At 34.0% G+C, this 24,687-nt stretch overlaps 1 protein-coding gene across 4 annotated transcripts in view; it reads left to right on the top strand.

Annotated features, from left to right (window-relative positions):
* The window catches only part of LOC129800497 (methylcytosine dioxygenase TET), a 173,584-nt gene that overhangs the window by 125,408 nt on the left and 23,489 nt on the right, over nucleotides 1-24,687 (top strand). The window contains exon 1 of one of the 4 annotated variants that reach the window (XM_055844921.1): nucleotides 3,828-3,924. The exons of the other annotated variants lie outside the window; for them this stretch is intronic. The gene's annotated coding sequence lies outside the window, so the exon portion shown is untranslated. Of the gene's footprint in view, nucleotides 1-3,827; nucleotides 3,925-24,687 lie in introns of those variants that run through there. 4 annotated transcript variants of the gene reach the window in all.

Below are 24,687 nucleotides of genomic sequence, written 5' to 3'. Positions count from 1 at the left end.
AAGCTCAGGGGTAATTTAATTGATTTTCTGATAAAATTACCAGTTCTTAACCGATTGGGACTGTTTCAGTCTTTTCAGAAATTCCAAGACCTTTCTAACGGGCCCTTATATGATCCCATTCAGTTGAGAAATGTACTCTCTAGAGGAATTTTAACCTTTGACCTTGGGAAACCGTTAATCGGGTTTATTATACTAATACATAACCAATTGGAATCAGTTAAGACTTGTCATAAATTTCAATACTTTTCCAAAAACCCAAACATGATCAAATTCGGTTGAGAAATACACTCTACAGGGCCTTTTAAACATTTAACTTTAAAAAATAATGAATGATTCAATGGTATTTTTGTATAAGGACGAAATATTCCCCTAGATAATCTCTAAAACGTATCTAAAAATGAAAAAAATACACACGCGTCGTTTTCAAGTAGTCCCCCGAAGGTCCCAAGTCTCTATCACTTATCGTTTAGCCTCTAGGGCTGGAAATAGCCGGACGGACACACTGACAAACATTACGCCATTTCTCAGAAATCGTCTGAATGATTTTCTTTCTTCCTTATACTTCATGACAGCAACACATATGCAGTATGAAGTAAACCGCATGTAATCATGTTGTATTTTTATTGTATTCCGTGATGGAAGAATCCGCTAAGTCTATGTGTTGACCGCCCAGGAGCGCCTTCCCTGTAGTGTATGCTTCTTCCATGGTCCCGGAGTTGTTGAACGTGTTGAACAAAGGCGGTACATTAAATTGTTTTGTTTGAGCTTTGAAGACTATGTAATGAAATTCAAAAAAACTTAGATTTGTCACTAACTTGGAGTTCAAGCGATAAGAGGCATCGACTTCAGGTGTTCGGAGACCCAACTTAAGGTAAAATGAGGTAATTTGAAACTATTTCTAGTTTGGAATTCTGAGATTTTCTCAAAAGCTCGTTTTTTCTTCTATTTCGTGATCTTCTTTCTCTCTTTGTCCATGTGAAGCACATGAGACAATCTCAAATGTTCCAAATTAACCCATTTTACCCTAAGTGGGAATTATTTTCATTTTCACATTTCGTCCAAATATACCTTTGACCTAAAAAAATCGTCATCTTCAATTTTTGAAGGAAAATGTTTTTCCTACTTCAGGGAGTCTATTTTTCAAGCGTTTTTGGTTAAATTTAGATTTTTTGGAAAGGTCTTGAAATTTCCAATCAGATTGCATCAGTAATGAATCGGTTAAATATCCCAGAATGACTTATTTTTCTCGTGTTTACATTTTTTGTTTGCCCGTATTCTTGTAACTCATGTCAGAACATTCTCAAACGATCATTTATTATTACCAATTTTTTATTTTGAAATGGTTTTGTGATTTATGAATCAATTTGATCCCTAGTAGATCAGTAAACACCAAAAGATCATGCGAAAAACTAATTCACGCAGAGCTCTATCTCGTGAGTTCGAGCATTCCGCAAACCTGTAGGGAAATTCTGTAACAGTATGACAATGTCATATGACAAATTTAGAAACTTTTGTGTGATAAATTCGGAAAAATTAATCTAAAATCAGATTCATATTAATCACTAAGAGTTTTATAGAACTCCTCGTAATGGTCATCCGATACTCACTGGGCTTTAATGTTGTCCTGCTCCTAAATTTACTACGAATATTTGTCATATGACATTGTCATATCGTTACAGAATATCCCTTCCTGGGACACTTTGCCACCTCTTTGAATCAATATTCGATATAAGAATTTTAGAACCATTTAACGTAAAGCTTAAAACTAAGATCCGTATTTCCCAGAAGTCTCTAAATAAAGAAGGATAAGAAATCCACATTATTGCTTTATAGGGGATTGCTTTGACAAAGAGGAACTTATGCCAAAATACTAAGGTTCTCGTATATAGGAGCAATTTTTTTTACTTTGTTTTTTTTTTTTTTTTAATTAGGGGTCCATCTGGAAGATGATTGCCCCGTGCTTTTACTCGTCTCTTGGTTAAACACTCAATAATGACACTATTGAGTGACAATAAAATCACAGCTAATAGGTACTCCTCCTGGGAGTCCTTGCTGCGATTCAAATTTCTTTTTCATCTGCAAAGCATTTCACTGTCTATTTTATAGTTTGTTATTTGAAAACTGTTATTTTTTTTGAATATTCAAATTGTAAATATTTTTAAATATTGTAGAAACTTATGTAATGGCTTATACGACCAAAGATTTGGGATTTTCTGCAGTCTTGCCCGATGAGGTCGGTTGTGAAGTCGGTGGCAGCCGCAGATGAAAGAGAAATAACTTTATTATTTATTTTATTATTTACTTTAAGAAATCGTGTCAGGACTAATTGACACCCTACTCAATACCATTTGGAATACAGAATTCGTACACTTATCCTTATCGAAAAAAGTAGATTAATGAAAAAACGTTATATTACTTAGATTTTATTGGGAATATTAAATAAATTTTAACATTTTGACAAAAGTGTCAATAGGGGTTCACTGTCAAAGAGGTATTCCTTCGACCCTACATAAGTTATTCTTCATTTAACATTGAACTATTGAGCCTTAGAGATTTATCTAAGATTTAAAAGATTGTTTATTACATCTTTGCTACGATTGAGCTTTTGACACTTCACCATGGGGCTTTTTTGTTAAAAACTCCATAGGGTAGGGTGGGGTATTTTAACATATTATATTTTCAGGACTCATTTAATAAATGAATTTAATGTTTAATTGAATTAAACCCCGTGAGTTTCTGTTGATAATCATTAGTAATCCCATAAATGTGTGTTTTCGAAAGCAATGCATGCACGAACTGCCCCACCCTCTCCTAATCTAGAAGTTTTTAGTCCTCAAGACATCAAAGTCTTAGGATGCAGAAAATATTTCAACTGACCTTTCAGTATCGATTTTGTAAGTTCACATTGAAGGTTTAATGACGGTGTCTGGTAAGAAGTAATCCTTCCTTTGAGGCTCCAATTTAGAACACCTCAAATGGGCAATGCAAAAAGACGAATGTAGGGTTAGGTGAGGTGAGAAATAGATCCATCCTAAATGGCAGACGTACAGCATGCGTGTCGTAGCATTTTACCCTCGTACTCCCCCCAAGGGAGGCATCACACCCGGCTCGTGTCTCGCCAGAGTGTACTCCAGTCAATTGGGAGGAATTTTGCGGAGAAGGCAATTGTGTTTGGCCCCTCTGGCGTGTGCGCCGTCCTTGTCTTGCGCGACGGCCACCCTCACTTCGCGACATTCGCGAGTTCCATTGGCATTGGGAAAGAGTGTATGTGTACTGGAAAACCCGAAAGGCCATGAAAGAGAAGAAGACATCACCCAGAATGGTGTTTTGCTCCTCCGCACCACAGGCCATCCAAAGAGACTTCTCCCCACTTGGTTTCTGTGTGAGCAACTCTCCAGTATTTGCTACGAAATCCAACGAGAATTCGCTGTTTTGGCCCAGAGTTCAGTCTTCTCAGAACTTCTCAGCCATTGAGACACGAAACGTGCGACAGTCTCTCACTCAAAATCCCAACTTATAGCACATTGACTATCCCTGAGTCAGAGAATCTCTCCTTATTCATTTGACCAGTGGGTGGGCGCGCATTATCTTCCGCAAAGTGGCCAAAAATTCGCGTGTCTTAAGTGGCATATATATATAGTTAAGTGTTGGAGAGCTTTTGAGCTTTCTACCGGTTTTGTTTACACAATAATCTCTAGTGTCTCACGATAGTATCTCGAGTGAGATATCTCTTGAGAGAAAAAAAAAAGAAAAAAAGGAAAAAGAAATTCTCAGTGGATTTATTCAGTGACTCTGTGAATTTGAAGAATAGCAGGAGACACCTAAGAAAAAAAAGAAACAACCCTCCACAAGAATTCTCAAGGATTTCTCCAGTTTACCAGAACAACTGGAAAGTGTTCAGCGTGTTCAGCCGCTTTTTTGAAGGTTACTCTCATTCACATATTTAACAGTCTCGCGTACAAATGTGCCAAATGCCGCAACTGTGAATTTTCGATGGATTTTGCAGGAGAGAGTGGGAAAATCGATTTTTATGCTAATGCTGCTTACATGAAAAATGAAAAGTTTCCCCTAGGCGATGTAGCTTTTTTTTTCTACCCAGCTAGCTAACGTGCCTTCCGTGGGGTTCTTTTTTTTCTCTCCAAACTCTGCCCAGCCAAAAACAAATTGCATCGAGTCGATTTTTCACCCCCCAAACTAATCCATCCCAAATAGCACCGGCTGACTAGAGCCGCGACATTAAGTCGTTAAGACGTCGTGTGATGGTCATTGATGCGACGTCAGTAGAATGACTAAAAATGTACTACTCTGACAGCTATCAAAATTGGAAGTAAATCTAAGGTCGTTACCTTGACGTCCTTGCAACTATTCATTATGACTTACTTTATGACCAACAAGATATTCTCTTCATTGAAAGGAAAATCTTTTTCTTTGATCGCTTTTTCTGCAACACAATCGAGTACAACTTTTCATCTATGTGAGAAAAAAATTATTTGCAAATAGTTTATTATTGCAGATAATTCACAGAAACTTAGCGCGATACGTCACATCCTGTAATAATATAACTGCAAATTTTCTCCAGTGACTTCTACATTCTACTCCACAAAATTGCCAGACACATTTTGGCTTCGTTCAAGATTTCATTACTTTTTTCGGTCCTGAGACATCTTTACCCTCATCCCCATCTACTTGATTCTGTGGCACATCTACCGTAGAAATGCTTTGCAATAAAACATTGAAGTCCGATCGGACGACAGGCGATTTGCGTTGCCTTCCGGACGGCATCCGGAAACATTCTTCATCACTTGAAGATACTTTAGCGTAAAATTCCTCCAGTTTCAATGCTTCCCGGAAGCTTGCGGCACCTGTCTTTTTAACCTCACGATTCAATGTAATCCATCCAATATCTGCAAATTGTGTTTCCATAAAAGGATATATAAGAGACGATACAATTTAATAGAAATTTATAAAACCTATTGGGACGGGAATTCTCATTTGATCTCATTTGGCGCAACCGTTTGCGACCACCACAACTGACCAGAATCTTCCCATTCTTGTGGAACTGCTGTAATCATCACTTTGTCACTTCCAATCCTTTTAACTATCTTAAAAGGCAGTTTTAGATAACACTCTTGCACAAAAATCATGCATCATAAGAAACTTTTTGAGGTTAACCCGGCAGACACGTTATAACACATTTCGTAATGTATGCCATATATTGTACATACAGTACTCATATGCGTTCCAAATTTAATTTAATTTTTATTTTAATACAAACTGAAAAAAACTGCATTATATTTATTAATTATATTAATAATATCTCATTCTAATTTAGAAAATATTTCTTATATTTTATATAATTTTTCTATAATATCTTTTTGCTAATTATTTTGTTGGTTTTTAATTGTTTTTTTTTCATAATTCTTTAAAAATTCTTTTTCACTTTATTTGGAGAAATCGGCTTTCAAATTGAAAACAATGGAGTGATGCTTTGAGGTGTATTTTATTGAAAAATATATGCTAACAGAACAAACAAGCAGATGAAAATATTCATAAATAATGTCTTTATTCAAAAAATCTCGCAAAATCACAATTTGAAGATATTTAAGAAATGTTCGATATTCGGTGCCTTTTCACAGTTTCAGGCAATCAAGAGGTCTTATCTATGAAAATCATTAGTCATAGATAAATTTAACTGAACAAGCAATTGCGAAACGCTTAAAATTTGACAGTTAGACCATTTAGTTAGAAAATTAAAGCTTCCAAACACCAAGCCATTTAGATATCGCCTCATAATTCCTAAATTAAGAAGATGTAAAGTAAGTAAGATGTAATATTTCCTAGTGGTGCTCTGAATCAGTTCGGGAATGGAAAGTTGTGTCAGTTCTACTAAGCGCGTCAATACTGGGATAAGACATGTGGTGTCGTTCTGCATAATATTCTTCAGTTACTGTGCATTTGGTGCATCCTTGAGTATGGATTATAATTGACCACGCCTATAATAATTACAATACTTGTTTAAGTTCCAATTATATCTAACATCCTAAAAAAATATTTATTCATTTAAAATTATTGCATTCTAAAGTATATTTCAAAACTATAAGTTCAGTGGAAAAAGCCAGATATGAAAAATCTGATGATTTTTTATTCATTTACTACTGCATTGATCTCTATATCATTTTACAAAAGATTACATAAAGTTTTAACTTTTGAATAATTCGTTTTTAATATGATTTTTAGCGAAATGTTGATATTGAAAACTGTTTAAAAACCATTAGGGCACAATTGATGAACACAGGGATATGTAATTTTGTCAGGTTTTGATGGCTTATGTTTCCTGTCTACTTATGAGTAAGCGCAGTAAAAATTGTATGTAGTAAAATTATGATAGAGTTACAGGATTTGCAAAACTTCGCAGAGTTCTAAGACTTGTTTAAATATCTGTATTGGCATTATATTATATCTGAACATTTTATTTGAAAAAAAATCATGAGTACTACTCTAAAATAAATGAGAAAAAAGAAACCTGACTAAGCCAGCAGAAAGAAAAATATATCAATCTATTTATTAGCATTTAAAATTGTTTGTTACTCAATCAATACTGCAGGAACTGGTATACTTCATTTTTATCAATGTAATGTGGATAACGATAAAATGATCTCCCGCCCCACATTTTAATAAAGGATTAACTATAAAAATATAGCATACACTCATCGAATTTTATCAAATAAGCATTATTTGTCAAAAGTGAAGATTTTCCCATTTCTTTTTAATTTTAAAATATTTCGTTTTAAACGGTACAGAGTTATACTGATGTGATTTGAGAAAAATCACAATTGAAGATAGATTGATAAATGTGTGGAGTGTCTTTTATTAGTCTAAAAAAAGGAGATAAGTCCAAATTCATAATCCAATAAATTTGAAAATTATATGTGTGGGCTTATGATTTTGAAACAAAATTGTAAATAGACATAACCTGAATTCAAAATTACAAATTACACATAATTATAAAATACTAAAAGTATAACTATACCTTTCACAAAAGATCTTGCCGGAGAATCTCAGATAAACTTCCAATTTTTATCTCGATTTTGTGGTCGTTTATGTTTAATCCATTTGTAGGTAAGACTTGTAGTTCAAGAACCAATGGGTTTAAAAATCCATTTAAGTCTTTAAGCTTCGATTCCCCACAATACATATCAATTACTTGTGGTGTAATATGTACATCTCAACTATCCGAAAAAGAATGGGCCACAAATGCGCTTTTGAACTTCGACTGATAGGTAGATCATTAATATGAAACTGCAAGTTGTGTTTGTTGCTTTTCATAGTATTAAAAATCTGCGTCAATGTGTTTTCTATTGAATCATTCCACAATTCACCATCGCCCATACTCTCAATAATTACATTTTTGGGAGTACCCAGTAAGGTACCCGCATCTGGTGGCAAATATTGCAAATGTAGATTGAGCTTTAGAATACTAAGCAATTAATTAAGAGCAATATGTTTAATAAAATTATTCTTTGCCCAGTATCTCAAATTATCTGACAACGAAGTAGTTGAATCGTCGATTGAAGTGTCACTTTCACCTTAAAAAATGATTTATAGTGTAGTTTTTTTTTTAATTTTAACCAATTTTTAGATTATTATAAAAATTTTACTGCTAGAATCTTAAACGTATTGTTGGACATCAGCATATTCCTGAGTAGTTATTGAGATTAAGTCTTCATGATTAGCACTCCAAGATACTGCTGTCTGAGCTTCATCCTCGTCATTTGCCTTATTTAGTTGCCAGTAATAGGTCGACGAATGTTTCAATTGTTTTTTCATTTAATTTTTGTATTTCTGTGAAAGAACAAATGAAAAAAAGGAATAAAAGAATGCGTAAATCATAGTTCAGTGTGATAAAAATACTAGCTGTTAGTATACAATTTCTCATGAATTTGACATTATATTATATTCTCGTATTCTGATTATTTGCCCACTTCTAGAACTGACTGACACATACATTTCCTAATACATTACATGTAACACTATGTTAGCATATTTTTCAAAATGTTGTGTCTGTCGGGTTACGGCCATTGAATTATGTACTGTCGGCTAACAGAGCGAATTTGTTACTTTTTTATTATGTTTATTTGAACATTTTCTAAAATTTTAACGCACTCATCATCAAGTATTATAGGGAGCAAAGACGCAGAACACATTTAAAGAGAAATTAAAAATAATCTTTGACTTTTCTTTTGAAAAACTCTAGCAAATTTTTATCTAAACGCAACAGAAGTATGTTTTTTGCATCTATCAGTGAATTCTCTTCTTAGTAACACAATTGGCACATTTAAAAATCTTATTTATAAGCATATAACTCACCTACAAAATAATTGCACTTCAAATATAATTCACTTTATCCTCACTGTACAACACTCCACATTTATTCTTGACGGATTGATAATCTGCGTGACGCGACAAGCAGAACTGCCAACTTCACAACATCGCCAATATCAGAAACATAGCCAAAAAAATTTCTAAAATCGGTAGTCGTCGGAGTGGTCGTCGGTTAGAATTTCTGACGTCGTATGACTTCTTGACTATTCCCCACTTTCAGTCATATGACTTCGTAGGGTCTCAGATACGACTGGGTCACTACGTCAGATTTACTGAAATTTACGTCGTGACGACTACTTTGTGCTACTTGGGATCTATGTCTGCATGAGACAATTGAGTGTCACCTCCTCGAGGGTACTTTTTGCCACCCCACAAGAGTGTAAGCTTTGAGCCTGAGGAGCTTCATTCAAATGGGGATCCCACGAGGAAGTGTCTCCCTTAATCACTTCTTAAAGAGCTGTTCTTATCCTTTTGACAAAGTACCTTAAATATAGGGGTTGGGATTTTCCTTTAAAAATCTTTTAAATGTACTCAAGTGGTTAGACAAAAACTTCAAGTCTTCCAGTTTATGAGCTTCAATACCTTTAAGAAGATTTCTTAGAATTCTCTTTCTAAAACTCTGTGCTTTCTTACATTTTGATTGAGTTACTTCTGAATACAAACTTATTGAATTTTGGTTAGAAGATTATTTAACGTTTAATTCAAAATATCGAACTTCAAAGAGGGTGGAGTCATAGCTTATGTCTCCGGCACACCTTTTAGATCGGTAAAATTTCATGAAATCAAAATTCGCGCCCCTTTCTTTCTCAAAAGATTTGTACAAGTCTATTTCACTCTTTCAAGCGTCAAATTGGACTGAACTAAATTTAACTTGGTGTGATGTTCAAAAGAAGAAGAAGAGTGCGAATGATTAAGATGGTTATCCCTTTAAGGACGATTGGAACACCAGTGTCCCATAAAGAACATTTTTTTTCCTGATTACCTAAAGTTATTTTTTCCTTATGTTTGCACGTAATTGCAAAGTAGAAGGTTGAAGGAATCTAGGATATTTTTTGCAAGTCTCTAGCTATTTGCTATACAGTAAATTTTTAAGCTAAAAAATGACGAATTTTTAAATTCACATCTTGAAAATTAATTTTAATTATTTTATATACTTACAATTTTTTTTTAGTAGAACCGTTATGGAAAAAGAAACTACAATACTCCAACATAATATTTTTCATTAGAGTGAAAATTATCATTCATTGTTATTGTCAGAAAAATTATTACTTAAATTTTTAGGCTATTTTTGTCTCTATCGCTCATAGAGGTAAAAAATACACCGAATCAGACTCTGTTGGATTTTCGAAGGCCAGATATAAGACCTTTTACTGGTTTTGTCTAAAGGTTTCATTTTTATTGCGTATTTTCGATCCGCGAAAACTGTCTCGTCGTTAAAGGGTTATACAGTAGACTCTCGCTCAATCGGCTCTTTTTCAATCGGGTGAAAAATTTTGTTGACAATTTTCACGTTTATTTATGAAGCTAATTTGCTCAAATTCGCTGTAGGGTAAAGTGGTACAAGTGGGACAGTGGTACAAATTGGACAATAATGGTACAATTTGGACAGGGCTTTTTGCCTTGATAAATTTAGAACTTCATTTTTATTTGTATATTTTTAATGCTTTAATTTTATAATTTGGTTCCTTGTGCTTAAAAACAAATTTTGTACTGTATTTATCAAGAAAAAAGCCATGTCCAACTTGTACCTGCGAATTGTCCAACTTGTAACACTAATTCCAAATTATATCACTTTACCATTTTTCTTCCTATTTTTTTGTAATTCTTTATAAATAAGCGCTTTTTGTGGAATTTACAAAGGCTTTGATGCCCAAATCTAACGATAAACTGGATGACATTTTGCCCCAAATGCCCAATTGAGAGGAAGTCTACTGTATACAAAACTTTTAAGAAATAAAGGAATGTGAATTTTCACTTTATGAAATTTTCCTGATCGAAAAGGTGTGCCGGGGTCATTATGGACAAAATACACCAATGAACAGCTTGCAAAAATCTCTTAAGTTTTTACCGAAAACAGGTTTCGAAAAATCACAAAATTGTTCTTCACATCATGAACTAATAATTTTATGATTTTTCGAAATATATATTAGGCAGGGGCTCATCAAACCTGATAAAAACTGAAGCTATTTTTCACTTTTCCTTGTAAAAATGTTGCAGCTACTGCATCGCGATTTAAACAAATTTGCTCGCGGTTCTTGTATAATTTTGGCGAACATTATGAAATATGTATTTTTAGATAGCTCGTGCATTAAGATTTCGAAATATATCAGACTGATAAGTCAATTCTCTTTAGGAAAAAACTTGCCAATAGTCTTCAGTGCCTCTATGCAAAAACGTATGGAAAAATGAAATGTTGAGAGGCCCCTGTATTAAGTAAGAACTCGAGATTTTTACACACTGTCCATAAGTGTACAACGTCCATAAGTGAGGACTCCACACTAGGTGTTCTATCTGCGCAATTTTGAAATTATTCAATGACCAAGCCACTAATATACTAACTGAAAAGTTTCTTTTTGATCTCAAGTTTTGAATAAAGTTTAACAACGATGAAGTTTGAAGCAGGTGTGGTTGTTTCCAACATGACTTAGGAAATCTTTTGGGATTATATTCTTGAAATTAGCTAATTTTGATAACCAAAAATTAACAAAAAACAAATTTGTTAAACTAAATAAAGACTGAAAGATTTAGTCAATATGTTTTTACGGTTTCTACTTCCTAAAAAAAAGTTTAGTAGGGGGAGGTAGGGCTACAATAAGCTGGAGCTACTCTGGAAAAAAATAAATTTGTCAAGTTAACAAAAAAGTTCGTCAAAAGGATGTTCTTCCATTCAGAATATGGAAAAATTTTGTCAAATCAATTCAATTCAATTCGGATCTTGCTAAAAATGTATCAAAAAGATGTTTTTCTATTTAAAATATAAAAGGAAATGTCAAATTCATAAACAACATCCTTTTGACAAAATTTTAACAAGATCCTTTTGTAGGCTTCACAAAACTTTTCCAAAGTACATTGAAAACGTTTTTTTCGCATAATTCTAATGGAAGATAGGCATTGAATAATTTAACTTAGATTCACAATTTTTTTGTCTATATAAATTGCTTTATATTAAAGCCCAGTTTCCTTTAGAAATTTGCGAAAAAATTATTATTAAGACTTTTTTCATTGAGCTAAATTGCTGTTTTTTATTAGCTCTTGTCGAGCTTTTGGCAAATATTTTGTAATATTTTCAATATTCGGAGTATGGGAAAGTGCTCGAACATTCATGCCTTCGAATAATATGAATTTCTTTTGTTTTTCCGTAAAAGATTTACACTAAATTATCATGGAATTATCAACAATTGATGATAAGCCAACTAATATTTAATAGAAATGTGTAAGTCTCTTAGGAAAACTAAAAGAAAATTTACATTATTCGAAGGGAGAGTACTTTCCCCTATTTGTAAAATATTCACTATATTCGACAAATATTACGAATATTACTAAAATATTCGCACCTAGTGAAAAGAATGAAAGTCAAAGATACACCAAAGAATCACTTGAAAAGGTAATCGAATTAACATTTTATATTCCAAAAGTTTCACGAAATATTAAAGATATTTGGAAAATTTATTTTTCTATTCGAGAGGTTTATGTAGGACTTGTACTTTGTAGTAAAAACTGTATACATAAAAAAAATATTTCGTAAAATTGTTCGTAAAGGTTTGTGAATTCTTACTGGGGACGAAATGCTCGTTAAATGTATAACCCAAAAACAAGTTTGTAAAACTTTGCACTGTTTTCAGAAACATTGTTCGTAACATGATAACTTGACGAATATGTTTTGTTCTTTTACAAACTTTAGTTCGTAGATATTTGTTTGCCTGACAAAACTTTACGAACAAATTACAAAATTTTCCAAATATTTTTCTCTGTTTACGAACATTTACGAACAAACATATGTAAAAGAACAAAAAATTCTTGTCAAGTGATCATGTTACAAACAATGTTTGTGAAATAATTACAAACTTTTACTAACTTTTTAGTGAGTTATACGATTTACAAGAATTTCGTAAGCCCCCAGTAGGAATTCACAAACATTTACGAACTATTTTATGATTTTTTTTCTGTGTAAGGGAAGGGTACCAGGGATCGTCACTGTTCCTCGGACATGTTGGTTGTCCGCCATCCTGTTGACCAAAAATAAAATTATTTTTTAAAAATCTTTTGCTATCTTCTATTAATTAAATATTGCAAAGCATGCATTGCGTTAGTTCATAATAAGTCTCTTTCAATTCGTGGTGCACAGTGAATATTTACAATTTCTCTTATTTTTAATAATTTCCATACATAAAAAATCAAATGCAGAAGAATAGTTAAATGAATCACTAATATATTAATTCTCAAATTTAAAAAAAAACCAAAATAGTGTTATGGATCTTGTATTTCCAGCTAAATATGGAGCATGTCTCTTAAGATTTCGATCCGTGATACCCTTCTCTTATCTTGAATTAATGAATGAAATTACAATTATTAAATAGTTACACTTTATAACAGGAATACAACTGCGACTAATCCAGGTTTAACCCTGGCTTTACTACAGTTCATATTCTTAAATAAATCAGATAAAAAAATCTGAAGTGCCACTAACATTCCCGTTTTATGTTACTGACCAAGTTAAACAAAAATTAAACTAACTACCCTTTTTTAATTATTCTGTTGAAAATCTAATTTCATGCTATTAAAATAAATTTATACACCCATTTCTTTCACTTACAAAATTTAAGAGCTTTACTCACCAAAATACATTAAAGTACAACCTGGCTACTAATTTCTTTTTCCTCTGTACAATGTGTAATAATATTAAGTATATCGTATAATATTCCAGTAAAAACATTAGTAAAACATAATATACTTCCCCTGCAATAAAAATTTATTACTTTTCTTAAGCACGAAATCTTTTTTAACCTGTTCTATTGAAATTACAGAACAAGTATATAGCAAAATAATGGGACATTTCTTTTATAATTCTCCAATTCATTCTCTGTGGTAGGATTACCTAATTCTATCCTAGGCTAAATAACCTAAATATAACCTATATATATTTAGGATAACCTAAAACGATTTAACGAAGGTGTATACACTGTCACACACCTTTTGAGAAAAAAATCAACAGGCGTACTTCTATCTAGATCAATTTTTCAAACGTTTTCCGAATTTTCTCTTTAATTACCCAACCGATCATGACAATGGTGATATTGTTAAAAAGGTCTTGCATTTCTTTGACAATTTAAAAATGAACCATATCTAAATTTTTAAATTGTCAGAAAAATTCTAGATTCTAAACAAATAACACAAGTTCATTACGTTTCATCTTAAATGTATTTCTATTAAAAAATTAAAAGTAATGAAAAACTAAAGATTCTGAAGGACCACTGCATGGGAAGCATCAGTGATAGAGTTCAGAAAAAAGGGGGATGAGGTAAAGTTTCTCAGGCGAACTTTGTATAAATTAGGACTAATTCTTAATTAAAATCATTCATAAATACTAAAAGAGATTACGTATATATATTTTCAATGCTATATGCTGGCAATTCATTTGTGGGAAAGTTATGCCAGAAACTTATTTCCTCCACTGTGGCTCTCTCGTTTCGTACCATCCACCCCCGCACCGCAAAAATTGTGTATATGGCTGTACTGAGGGCAAAAGCATGACGACACACCTCCTTTCGACGAAAGAACTCTTAAATAATAAACTTTGGAACTCATTATATTCCAGCAATCTTATAGGGCTCTGCTGGGGTACCACAGAATAAAGAAAGACGTAAATTGTGCTTTTTTTTATCCCTGGGATGCCATTCCTTTTTGCCAATATTCCATCTCCTTGGTTCTTCTCATTCGTTCTTTGGGACTATTATTACTCTCTTGGTCGCTGGTTCTGGCCCTTTTTGGTGCCTCATTATCAATTAATCTTGCATGTTGTTTTTTTTTCTGTTGTTGCTCAGACTGCAGATATTGGCAATTTTTGTCCCTTTCTTTGCCTTTTCTTCGCTAATTTTGAAAACCACTTTTTCACTGGGAAAATAATTTATCAATGTTTCAAGTCAATTTCGGTGCTCAAAGTCTAAGATGATATACATAGTATCTGGATTTTATGAATTATATATCAATTTCTTACGCTCTAAAGGATAATTAGGGGAAGGTTTTCAGTCTTCGCACACACTCTGGCTTCGAACACTGAGAGAAATCCGAAAAAGTTAAATTATCATTCCGGAAATGTTAATTTTACCCTGCAGTATTGATCCGAAATTGGTGTAAATATTATCCTTTTTAGGCGTATTGGGGATTAAAGTTACCCTTTTCCATGTTAATTTTACCCTTAAAAAGGTGTAAAATTAAAATTAAAAAATGTTGATATATTTTTACACCTAAAAACTGTTAAAGTTATGAGGAAAAAAAGTCAATCGCACCCTCTTTTTTTCTCAGTGAACACTGACTTATTTATGGCATATTTTAATAGCCTTAAGTCACACATTTTCTGAAGAAATAGGTCAGATTCACTAAGGGAACATGGGAAAAACATGAAGTGTTAGAAGGCAGAATATGTGCGAAGCCTCAAACCCTTCCCAGAGACAGCCTTAAATGTGTGTGAGTTAATTTTATAAGGAGACAAATTGTAATTCCTTTGTGTTGTTTGTTATTTGTTATTTATTTATTTAGCATTTTAGCATTTTAGAAGTGGTTCTTGGTCATAATAGGCCCAAGGGCTTTAGACCTACAAAGGGGTAAGGGGGGGAACAACAACAAAAAAACAAACCCTTCCCTTATTTCAGTTAAAAGGCCACGTTCTTAGCATAAATGTTTCAAAACCGATGTTGAAGTTCCGATCTTTGAAGTTGACAACGAACCTTGATTTATCCTAATCGGTAATGAATCGGTAAAAACCAATTCGTTTAGGGTAAAGGCTCATAATTTGGTCCAGTCTGCTTATAAGCATCGATGTTCCAAGTTTGAAGTGCGATATTTTCAATACTAATTGACCTTTTTTGTTACTCTCTTTTCAGAAGGGTTGTTTAGAAACTTGACAAGCTATTTATCATCTTATTTTTACTAAAATAAGTTTTAATACGTTTAAAAATGAATTGATATGTAGAGGTGAATTTGACTCTTATTTTGGACAACTTAGTTATTAATTTGGACAACTTGACTGTAAATTTGGACAACTAATCCGCCTCAACAGGATGCTCATTGTTCTTCATTTCATGAACCAATCTTACCAAGTCCTCTTCCTGTTTATGTAAGGGAAACGTAGAATGTCACAGGAAGCCCAGAAACTTTCCATATCATTCATTAAAGTGAGTTGACTTCGGTACTCCAAGTACGTTCGGATTTGCTCATTCCCTGGCCTTTCCGGGAGCCTTTCAAGGCTTTTCTCGCTACATTTCTTTCGTAGAGATGATGCTCCTTTGTTTCTCCAGGCATTTGTCCAACCTAGTCATCACAAAAGCTAAAACTTCACGAAATTTCGTGAGAAAAACACCTGTCCAAAATAAGGAGTATCACCTCACTGATAAATGTCTTAAAAAATTTCCCATTTTTCACACGAAAAATCTTACTCACAAGGCAAACCTCACTTCAGGTCAAATGTACAAATCACCACTAACGTGAATCAACACAATATTCAATGAATATTTAATAATATCACTCAAAAAAACCGAAGAAACATTGTTAGTCCTTCACCACAGCTAAATAAGACTGAAGTAACCACGAAGTTCTGTCATATTTCTCGTAAGCAATTGCTCACACTGAATTTTCAACAAAGCAATTTCAACTCAAATCATATTCAAAATTTAACGTATTTAGTGTTAAAATCTTCCAAAAAGAACAAATATTTAGATTGAATTCAATATTCATCAAATATTGGAATAAAAATCCATCATTTTAATCAATTTATTTTCAGTGTCCAATTTTATCCTCAAAGTGTCCAAAATAAGAAACTGGACAAAATTATGAGCCTTTCCCCTAATTAAGATGAAAAATTTCGTAATGATTATAAATACTTTGTGAATTTCATTCCTCCAAGAAATTTCCCTCACTATTCTTTTTTTCGATTAGATCAATCGCATAATTTATTGATCCGCTTAATATCTTGATGCTATTGGCTGAAAAGAATCGGCTTAGAGAAAAGCTCTTCAAAAGTCTGAAAGAAAAATTCCAAGTTCGGCACTGTTGTGCAAGAAAATGTTGCGGTTGAACGCATCTTCGGCCATAAGCCTCAATATTGGCGAGAGTCTTATATACTTTGGGAATTCTCCATTGTGTTCCACTTATATGCAGCTGGGGAGTACATGGGAAAAGTTTTATGTGCTTTGGGAGGGATACACCACGAAAGGCGAGAGGAAGTGGCCCTGGGAGAGGAAATTTATGGTTTCTTGATTAAAGTTAAATTGGTAATTTTGAGTGGGGCTGCAAGTCTCGCGTGAGGTAGAGTTAGTCCTCTCGTCTCACTAAATCCAATTTCATCAGCATATTCATGGGAATTTTCTATTGACCCGGAGACTCTTCTCCTGGGAACTATGGACGACGAATCTCATGTGCACACTTCCTTTTGTTGCAAACGCCCAATGTTCCTCGTATTGATTGTCCCAGGGAGCACAAGAGGATGGGGATAAAGAGAAATTTTTGGGAATGGGGAAAAGGTTGGATGAGAATGCACGGGACGATGTGCATTCTCCTGAAATGGAGGCTCTTTCAGTCTGGAGGATGAATCAATTCGCATGTCTCTGGAGTGGTTGGGAAATGTGTCATGGGAAAGCGTTGACGCCGGGAAGGCCGACAAATTGCTCTTGGACGTGGTGGTTAATTTAAAAGCTCCACACTTCCCAGCTACTGTTTCCATGGTAGCACTCGTGGGGCTTTCTCGCCCACTTTTGAGACTCCATCTCACAGTCCTCACATTCCCCAAAATGCCTCTGACAGCATGGGGATGGGAGGGAAGAATTTCTCTGACGAAATGTACAATTGAATTGGCATCATTACGTTAGCTGGCGAAGTCTCATGAATAATCCAGGGGGTAGCTCACTTAGGTATCACTTCACTGGAAATTTTTGGTATTTTGATTACGGTGCTAAAGAATTCTTCACTTGTTTGAAAACACTTCTCTAAATTACAGAAAATGTTGATGCAATAAGATTAAGTATCATGTACTCGGCAGATGGGGTTATTTATTCAATTTTACTTACTTACTTAGGTGGCTGCAGCGTCCCTTTAAGGGATCGGGCCTCTCGCACTAACCTCCTTCAGTCTTGGCGACTCTATCGAAGGTTCCTTTCGAGTTTTCGTAACAATCTTGCCATTACAAGGAGGGGTTGTTAGCCTGTAACACCTAATGATATTCTTAAGACTATCCTTACTTACCCTTATGAACTTTAGACCATCGTCTAGTCCTGGAATTAAAGAAAGGATTTTGAAAAGCAGGGGTGCAAAGTCAACCGTATCTATACGGTAGTCTTAAACTTCATATATCCTGAAGACGGCTATGGTGTGTGGGAAGTACGGTTCCAATTCACTATGAAACATGGAAAAATACCGAGCGGTACGAAACGTTCATCTTTCGAAGTTCATAACTTCCTCTTCCCTTTATTTATTACAACTCTAACATACTAAAAGCTCTTTAGTAATTTAACCTTGTGCTCTACACACATTTACGACTTAAGCTGAGAGACGACTTAGTGGAAAATTATGGAAATGTAGTTTAATCATTATTTCGAATATAATTACGCTAAGCCGTCTCTCGTCTAATCCTCAGGTCTGTGGAGACCCTTACCCTTTTTTGGTTTCTGAGATATTAGATTTCAGAAAACGGCTTTTTATACAGCGACTAGGGTAAAGTGGTACAAGTTGGACAGTGGCACAAGTTAGACAATCAATGGTACAATTTGGACAGGGCTTTTTGTCTTGATAAATTTAGTAGGGGAAACTGGGGCACCATCAAACACGGGGTACCACCAAACAGTAATTTTTATTTCTAAACTACTTGGACTATCTCGATCATTCCTTCAGTGGACAAGCATCCCTATAATGCCTCTAAATTCCTATCGGTCTTATCCTCTGAAGTCGAATATCCGATTAAAAAATCGCCGTGTTTGGTGGTACCCCGTGTTTGGTGGTGCCCCAGTTTCCCCTACTTCATTTTTATTTGTATATTTTTAATGCTTTAGTTTTATAATTTGGTTAATTTTTCTTAAAAACAAATTTTGTACTGTATTTATCAAGAAAAAAGCCATGCCCAACTTGTACCGGCGAATTGTCCAACTTGTAACACTAATTCCAAATTATATCACTTTACTCTAGTATTTTTTGCATTGCTTTACAAACATTTTTAAATATATTTATAGTAAAAAAAGAGAATAAAGATTATGTTAGTAGTTTTAAGCTTTTATAATTAATTTAATTAATTGAATTATAATTATAAAAAAAATCGCGAGAAACGGCTAATTTTAGGACTCGTAAATTCGGGCAATCCCCTTATTAATGCGTCAAATTGATATTCATTCTTTTTTTACGTGCCAAATTTCGGTATCGTTGCATGCAAGCGCCAAAGTCTTAAATTTGAAATGTAATATTTTTAATACAGATTGATTTTTTTGTTACTTCTATTTAAGGAGTGTTGCTCGGAATCTTGTAGACAGTTTATCGTCTTTGTTTCCCCTAAACCATTCTCAACACATTTTAAAATTAATAAAAATATAGACATAGCTTGGTAGCATATTTCGGCCACCTTCATTCTCATAGTTCCTTGTTTTTCCGAAATTTTTCCAAAGTATTTTTTACATCTCCTTGTTCGTTGAAACGACATTTTTTGTTATTTTTTGCATTGTATAATCTTATAGCTAGAGTATGCAACTAAAAATTCATGGAAATTTGAGGTACAAAAGTGGCCGAAATTACAAGCTGATCGAAATTTGGTACACTTACCCTAAGCGCTATATTTATGAGAAATCTTTTAAGTGGCCTTCGGTGGGAATTTAAGTGGCCAAATGTGGTTCTTTGACCCTAAAATACGTTACCCAAAAATCGAACTCATTTAGTGAACGACTTAAGCTTTGGACAACTCAATTTTTTATGGTTCTTTACAAAAAATTTCTAGCATTGGACTATGAATTAAAATATAATATTATAAATAAGTCAAATTCATTAAAAACATTTTGAAAAAAAAATAGTTTTTCGAAGCTTGAGTCGTCCGAAGTTAGTATGCGCTTTCCCTTAATCTACATGCATTCATTAATTTTCAACCGCTTTTCTCTATTGGGGTCGCGGACCCATGACATTCAAATTAGCAGCCCACGCTTGTCGATCCTCCGCCACTTCAGGAAAATGTTCGGGTTCGATCCCAAGGCGTTCCAAGGCAAGATTCTGGATTTGATTCAGCCACCTTGTTCTAGGTCTGCCTCGAGGTCGAGGTCTTTTCACAATGGCTTGCATAGCTTTTCTGGGGAATCTTCCTTAATCTAATGGCTTACAGCTCAGTCAGAGCTAGCCATTTTTCAATTCTCTCACAATGTAAATAGAGAGTACGGATGGTACAGAGCAGCATCTTCTGTTTGCCTTTTCTTTCTGCTCATTAAATGAGTAAAATGTATGTTTGAGTTTAGTACACACCATGATTTATTTATTCATGTTGATTCATGACTGGCATATACAACCTGTGAAAGAGTTTTCCACCGTTTTCACTCTGGAGGTTGGTCATCAACACTAAGACGGCGATGGCCGCAGAAAGAAAAAACTACATACTCACGCATGATCTACAATTTGTACTTCTAAAACATTGTGATGAATAAATTATCTATCTATCTATCTATCTATCTATCTATATTTCTACTGGATTTTAGTAAGTTACCGGTTCATTTAAAGCTCCATTTATTGATATTCGAGTAATTAACCCCTCGTTAAAAATTTCTCAACGCAAATATTTTGCTCCATATTTTGTAAACTTGTTTGAATATGAAGAAAATTCTTGGTAATAAATATCTCTCAGGAGAAAAATAATTTTATCGAGGAGTTTTTTTTTTAGTTTTTGAACAGTCATCTAAAAGCTTTAAGAACACCAACCTGTTCTTAAATTTGAGCATCATCAGCAGGATCAAAATAGTATTGCTTCAGGATGTCCTTTTCCCACTGAGCTCAAATTATGCAGAAGCATACATCAGATTTTCCAGAAGGATGCAGGAGAAATTGGTGAAATGTGCAAGAACAACAAATACTAAATGAAATTTTTGGCTAGAGATGTTGAAGCATCCTGGGCTAGAATTTCTCTCTGGAAAATGGCAAATTGGATATTTTGAGTATACATAATGCCAGGGCACTTTATTTGCAATTATGGAAATTTTGGGGGTTGCAAGTTAAACAAAACGTCCACATAATCAACCCCTGGGCAAAATACCTCACCATCTCTTTATGCCTTCTTTTCGTCCGGAAAACCCCAAGTCTGCTGACTTGAGTAAATACCTGACCTGGGAATTTTACTTCCTTCAGTTTCAGACTCAAGCCATCACCAAAAATTGTCTTCGTTAGAAATTTTGTGTCGAAGGAAATCCACTTGAATTATAAAGCTTCTCAGAGAACATTCTCTTAGCATTTTCTTCTCTGGTATTGTCCAGACAAAACTTTCTTCCTTCCCTAAGCCTTTTCATCGATTCTTCCTATGAATACATTTTCCAGTGAGAAAAGCAACATCTTGCTTAAGAGTCAGAAAATTTACATTTAAGGTCCTAAACTAACATGTTTCTACCAACATACGATAAAATAATATTTTCAAAGTCCCTTCACAAGTCCACTGTAACCCAATCTTTTCACAGAAAATTCCAATCGAGAGAAAAAAAATCACCAAAGAGGCTGATTAATTTAGAAAAAAAAGAACCATCCCTTAAAGTTGAAATATTTTAATTTAAAAAGCAATTATTTGAGCTCTTTGCCTTAATTGTACCCTTTCCAACTGATTTTGCAGTGTCCTAACAAAGTCCCTTGACAGTGAATCGTGAACAAATATATTTTAGGTGAGCTTTTGACCTTTCCCAGAGGATTAAGGGATGAAGCTTTTGTCTCTACCACAAAGTGTCTACTGCGAAATGAGCTTACGCGCTTCTTCCTAGTCCCCAATTAGTTTCTCGCTCGGACGGATATTTTTCAATGTGCGGGGGAGATACAGGGAGAAGCACCAAAGAGGGAATCTAGGCTGTAAATCAATGCAGAGACACTGGGGATGAAAATAAAATTGAAGGTAGATGAAATGGATCTGCAGGGATAACTGATAAATGACGTATGAAATTGTAGTATAAGATTGGTGGACAGTGTTAGCCAATTATCCAACTAAAATACGTCACACTTGATCAAATAGCGTCATAAATTTTCATTTTGTGCCGTAATCAGTAACCGTCAGAATGACAAATCGCCTCCTGTCGTGTCTATGCTCCCACAATGAATCTCCAGCTCTCATTCCGTACTCTGTGTAAATCTCTATATATATTTTATTTAAAACATATCGCACATGAAGATATATAACGCACATTCATTTGTAATTTTCCAACAGAAACTGCGCAAATGAAAGAAGAAAAAAAGAATCTTATAAAGAAGAAGGTAAATCCTTGATAAAGCTGTCTTAATTACTAATTTATAAAAGAAAAACTTAATTTAATAGGAGATAGACGAAAATGAAAGAAAAGACGAAGTAAAGATTGTTTATTTGAGACGCTCAGAGCAGAAGTGGTCTCCTTTGTACGCATTTCCCTATTAAAACAGTCCACTTCTGCTCTAAGCGTCTCATTTATGAAATGGTTAGCGGGGATCAAAAGTTGGTATCTCTTACTGTTTTGTCTCTACGTCGATGGATACGGTGACAGACAAATGTAAAAGTGAACAGCGTTATGCCCTAGACATACTTACGGCTTAAACCGAGACACAGCTTAGCGCAATTATAATCAAAATAATGATCATATTACATTTTCATCAATGTCTGACTAAGTCCAGTGCCGAATTTAGGTAGGTTCGCTGAGGACACGGCACCGGGCCTCCACATTTTAGGGGCCCCCACATTTAATAAGTCTACCATGGTTACAATTGTCAGAAAATAAAAATTATTAACAAAAAAAATGCAAATTAAATTTCGATTATGGTGTCTACACACTAGAATCGATTTTTGTCAAAAATTGCCTTTTTTAAATTCTAACGTTTCTGCCTACACGGATAGGGGAAATTTTCTTTAAAAAGGCACTTTTTAAAGAAATTTCTTCTAGTGTGCAAAGGCCTTTAGCGATTAGAGCATTTATTTTTTATTGGCCATTTTTTATTTTTTACTGCTCGTTTTTAATTTTTCACTGATCACTTTTTTAATTTTTTTACTGATCATCTCGAATATTTCTGCTGCTCGTTTTTAATTTTTTACTGACCACTTTTTATTTTTTACTAACCAAGTTTTATTTTTTGCTGATCACTTTTTATTTTGTGGTGATAATGTTTTACTTCTTACTGATCGCTTTTCCTTTTTTCTGACCGCTTTTAATAAAATACTGCTCTTTTTAATTTTTTACTGCCCTTTTTTAATTTTTTACTGACAATTTTTTTATTTTGTACTGATCATTTGGAATTTTTTGCCGACTAAATTTGACTTTTACTGCTCGTTTATTCAATGCCATTATTATCATTGCATTGGTTTAATTTTCATCCCGGAAAAACATCACGACCCCAATTTTTTTTCGTGTAGTAAAAGCAAAGTCTTAGGTTTTAAGTAAACTTTAAGTTGGTTAAATTTACCTGTAGAATTGAAAAGCATTATATTGTATAAAATCTTAAAGCTGTTGCACTGTTGGAAAACGTAAAATTTTTCGGGCCCCCACAAATGGGCATTGGGCCTCCACATTTCTAAATCCGGCCTTGACTAAGTCGTCTCTCGGCTTAAGCCGAGAAACGGCTTAGCTAGTGGGAAACTGATGAAAATTTAGTCATCATTCTTTTGATTAATTATAATTACGTTAAGCCGCTTAAGACATCTCTCGGCTTGAGTCGTAGTGTCACGTCAATTTTAATGATACAGTGTCAAGTTCCTTGAATTCGAACGTTTGGGGGATATGACTGCCATTTCTCAATCCTCAAATTCGAACATCATTTTCAAAAGATTAACGACTTTTATGTGATTACTATTTAATTTGAATTAAAAAAGCATATTTAGAGATTAATAGACAGATTTCCGTAAATTTTGAATCTCATGAGAATGAGCGAGATGACTAGATCTAGATCTCATTCACTCTCATTGAAATATCAAAAACATGTTTACAAAACGAAAGTTATTGTGTGTTGGGCATTATAAGCATATTTTTGGGAAGTAAATAAATAAATAAATAAATAGAAGCTACAACTTTAGAGTTGCAAACTCCTTCGTCTGCCTTTAATCAGCGATCACAACTGACAATAACATGTCAACTGAAGTCTGTGCACGGCTGCTGAAAGCCAATAGAGCATATTTCAGTCTATCAAGAGTGCTTGGGTCCATAAAGTATCAAGACTCCTACACTCAGTCTCGGCATTCTTTCCGTACAGAAGTAGATCTTGAAAAATTCGAAAATCTATTTCAAGATCCAACAAAAAGACTTTCTTACTTCTTAATACTTTCGCAAGTTGGCGGAGTTACATCCTGTTCGAATTTCGAAGTACTCAAGTGTCAAAATGTGACAGTCTTCACATTGTTGTGAGGAAAAAAACAGAACAACGACGATTGTTTTTGTCCCATTATTTAATCACTCCATAATCACTGAGAGTAACTCTTTTGCCAGCTTTTTAGTGTGATATTTGATAAATTTTCCTCACCTTGTTCGAAAATTTAGCATGAAAATTCGAAATTGAATGTGAATTCTTCGAACATCAACGATTTTTTGTACAAATATAGTTCCATTTACCTTTTATCCAAGACACTATTGGAGAATCAAAATCTACTTCTGTTTGAGCCCATTATGTCCTTCGGGATTATGCACCTGACGGAATTATGCACATACAATTATGCAAGTTTGCCTACCATTGGGAGTCAATTTATGAACTCATTTTTGAAATACGCTGAATGTAGACTATTTTGCGACGCGGGATATTTGAAAACATTTTGCTACTTTTTCAAAATTAAACTTTAATTCCTTTTATTAAGGTAATTTGGGTAATTTTTTTTAAATATCCAAACCATTTATTGAAGAACTCTGGCCAAAAACTACTCTTTGTTAATGCATTTCT

This window comes from Phlebotomus papatasi, chromosome 2, assembly GCF_024763615.1.
Source record: "Phlebotomus papatasi isolate M1 chromosome 2, Ppap_2.1, whole genome shotgun sequence".
Lineage (NCBI taxonomy): Eukaryota > Metazoa > Arthropoda > Insecta > Diptera > Psychodidae > Phlebotomus > Phlebotomus papatasi.
The sequence above is the reverse complement of the archived record's forward strand: the minus strand, read 5'-3'. Positions and strand labels throughout refer to the sequence as shown.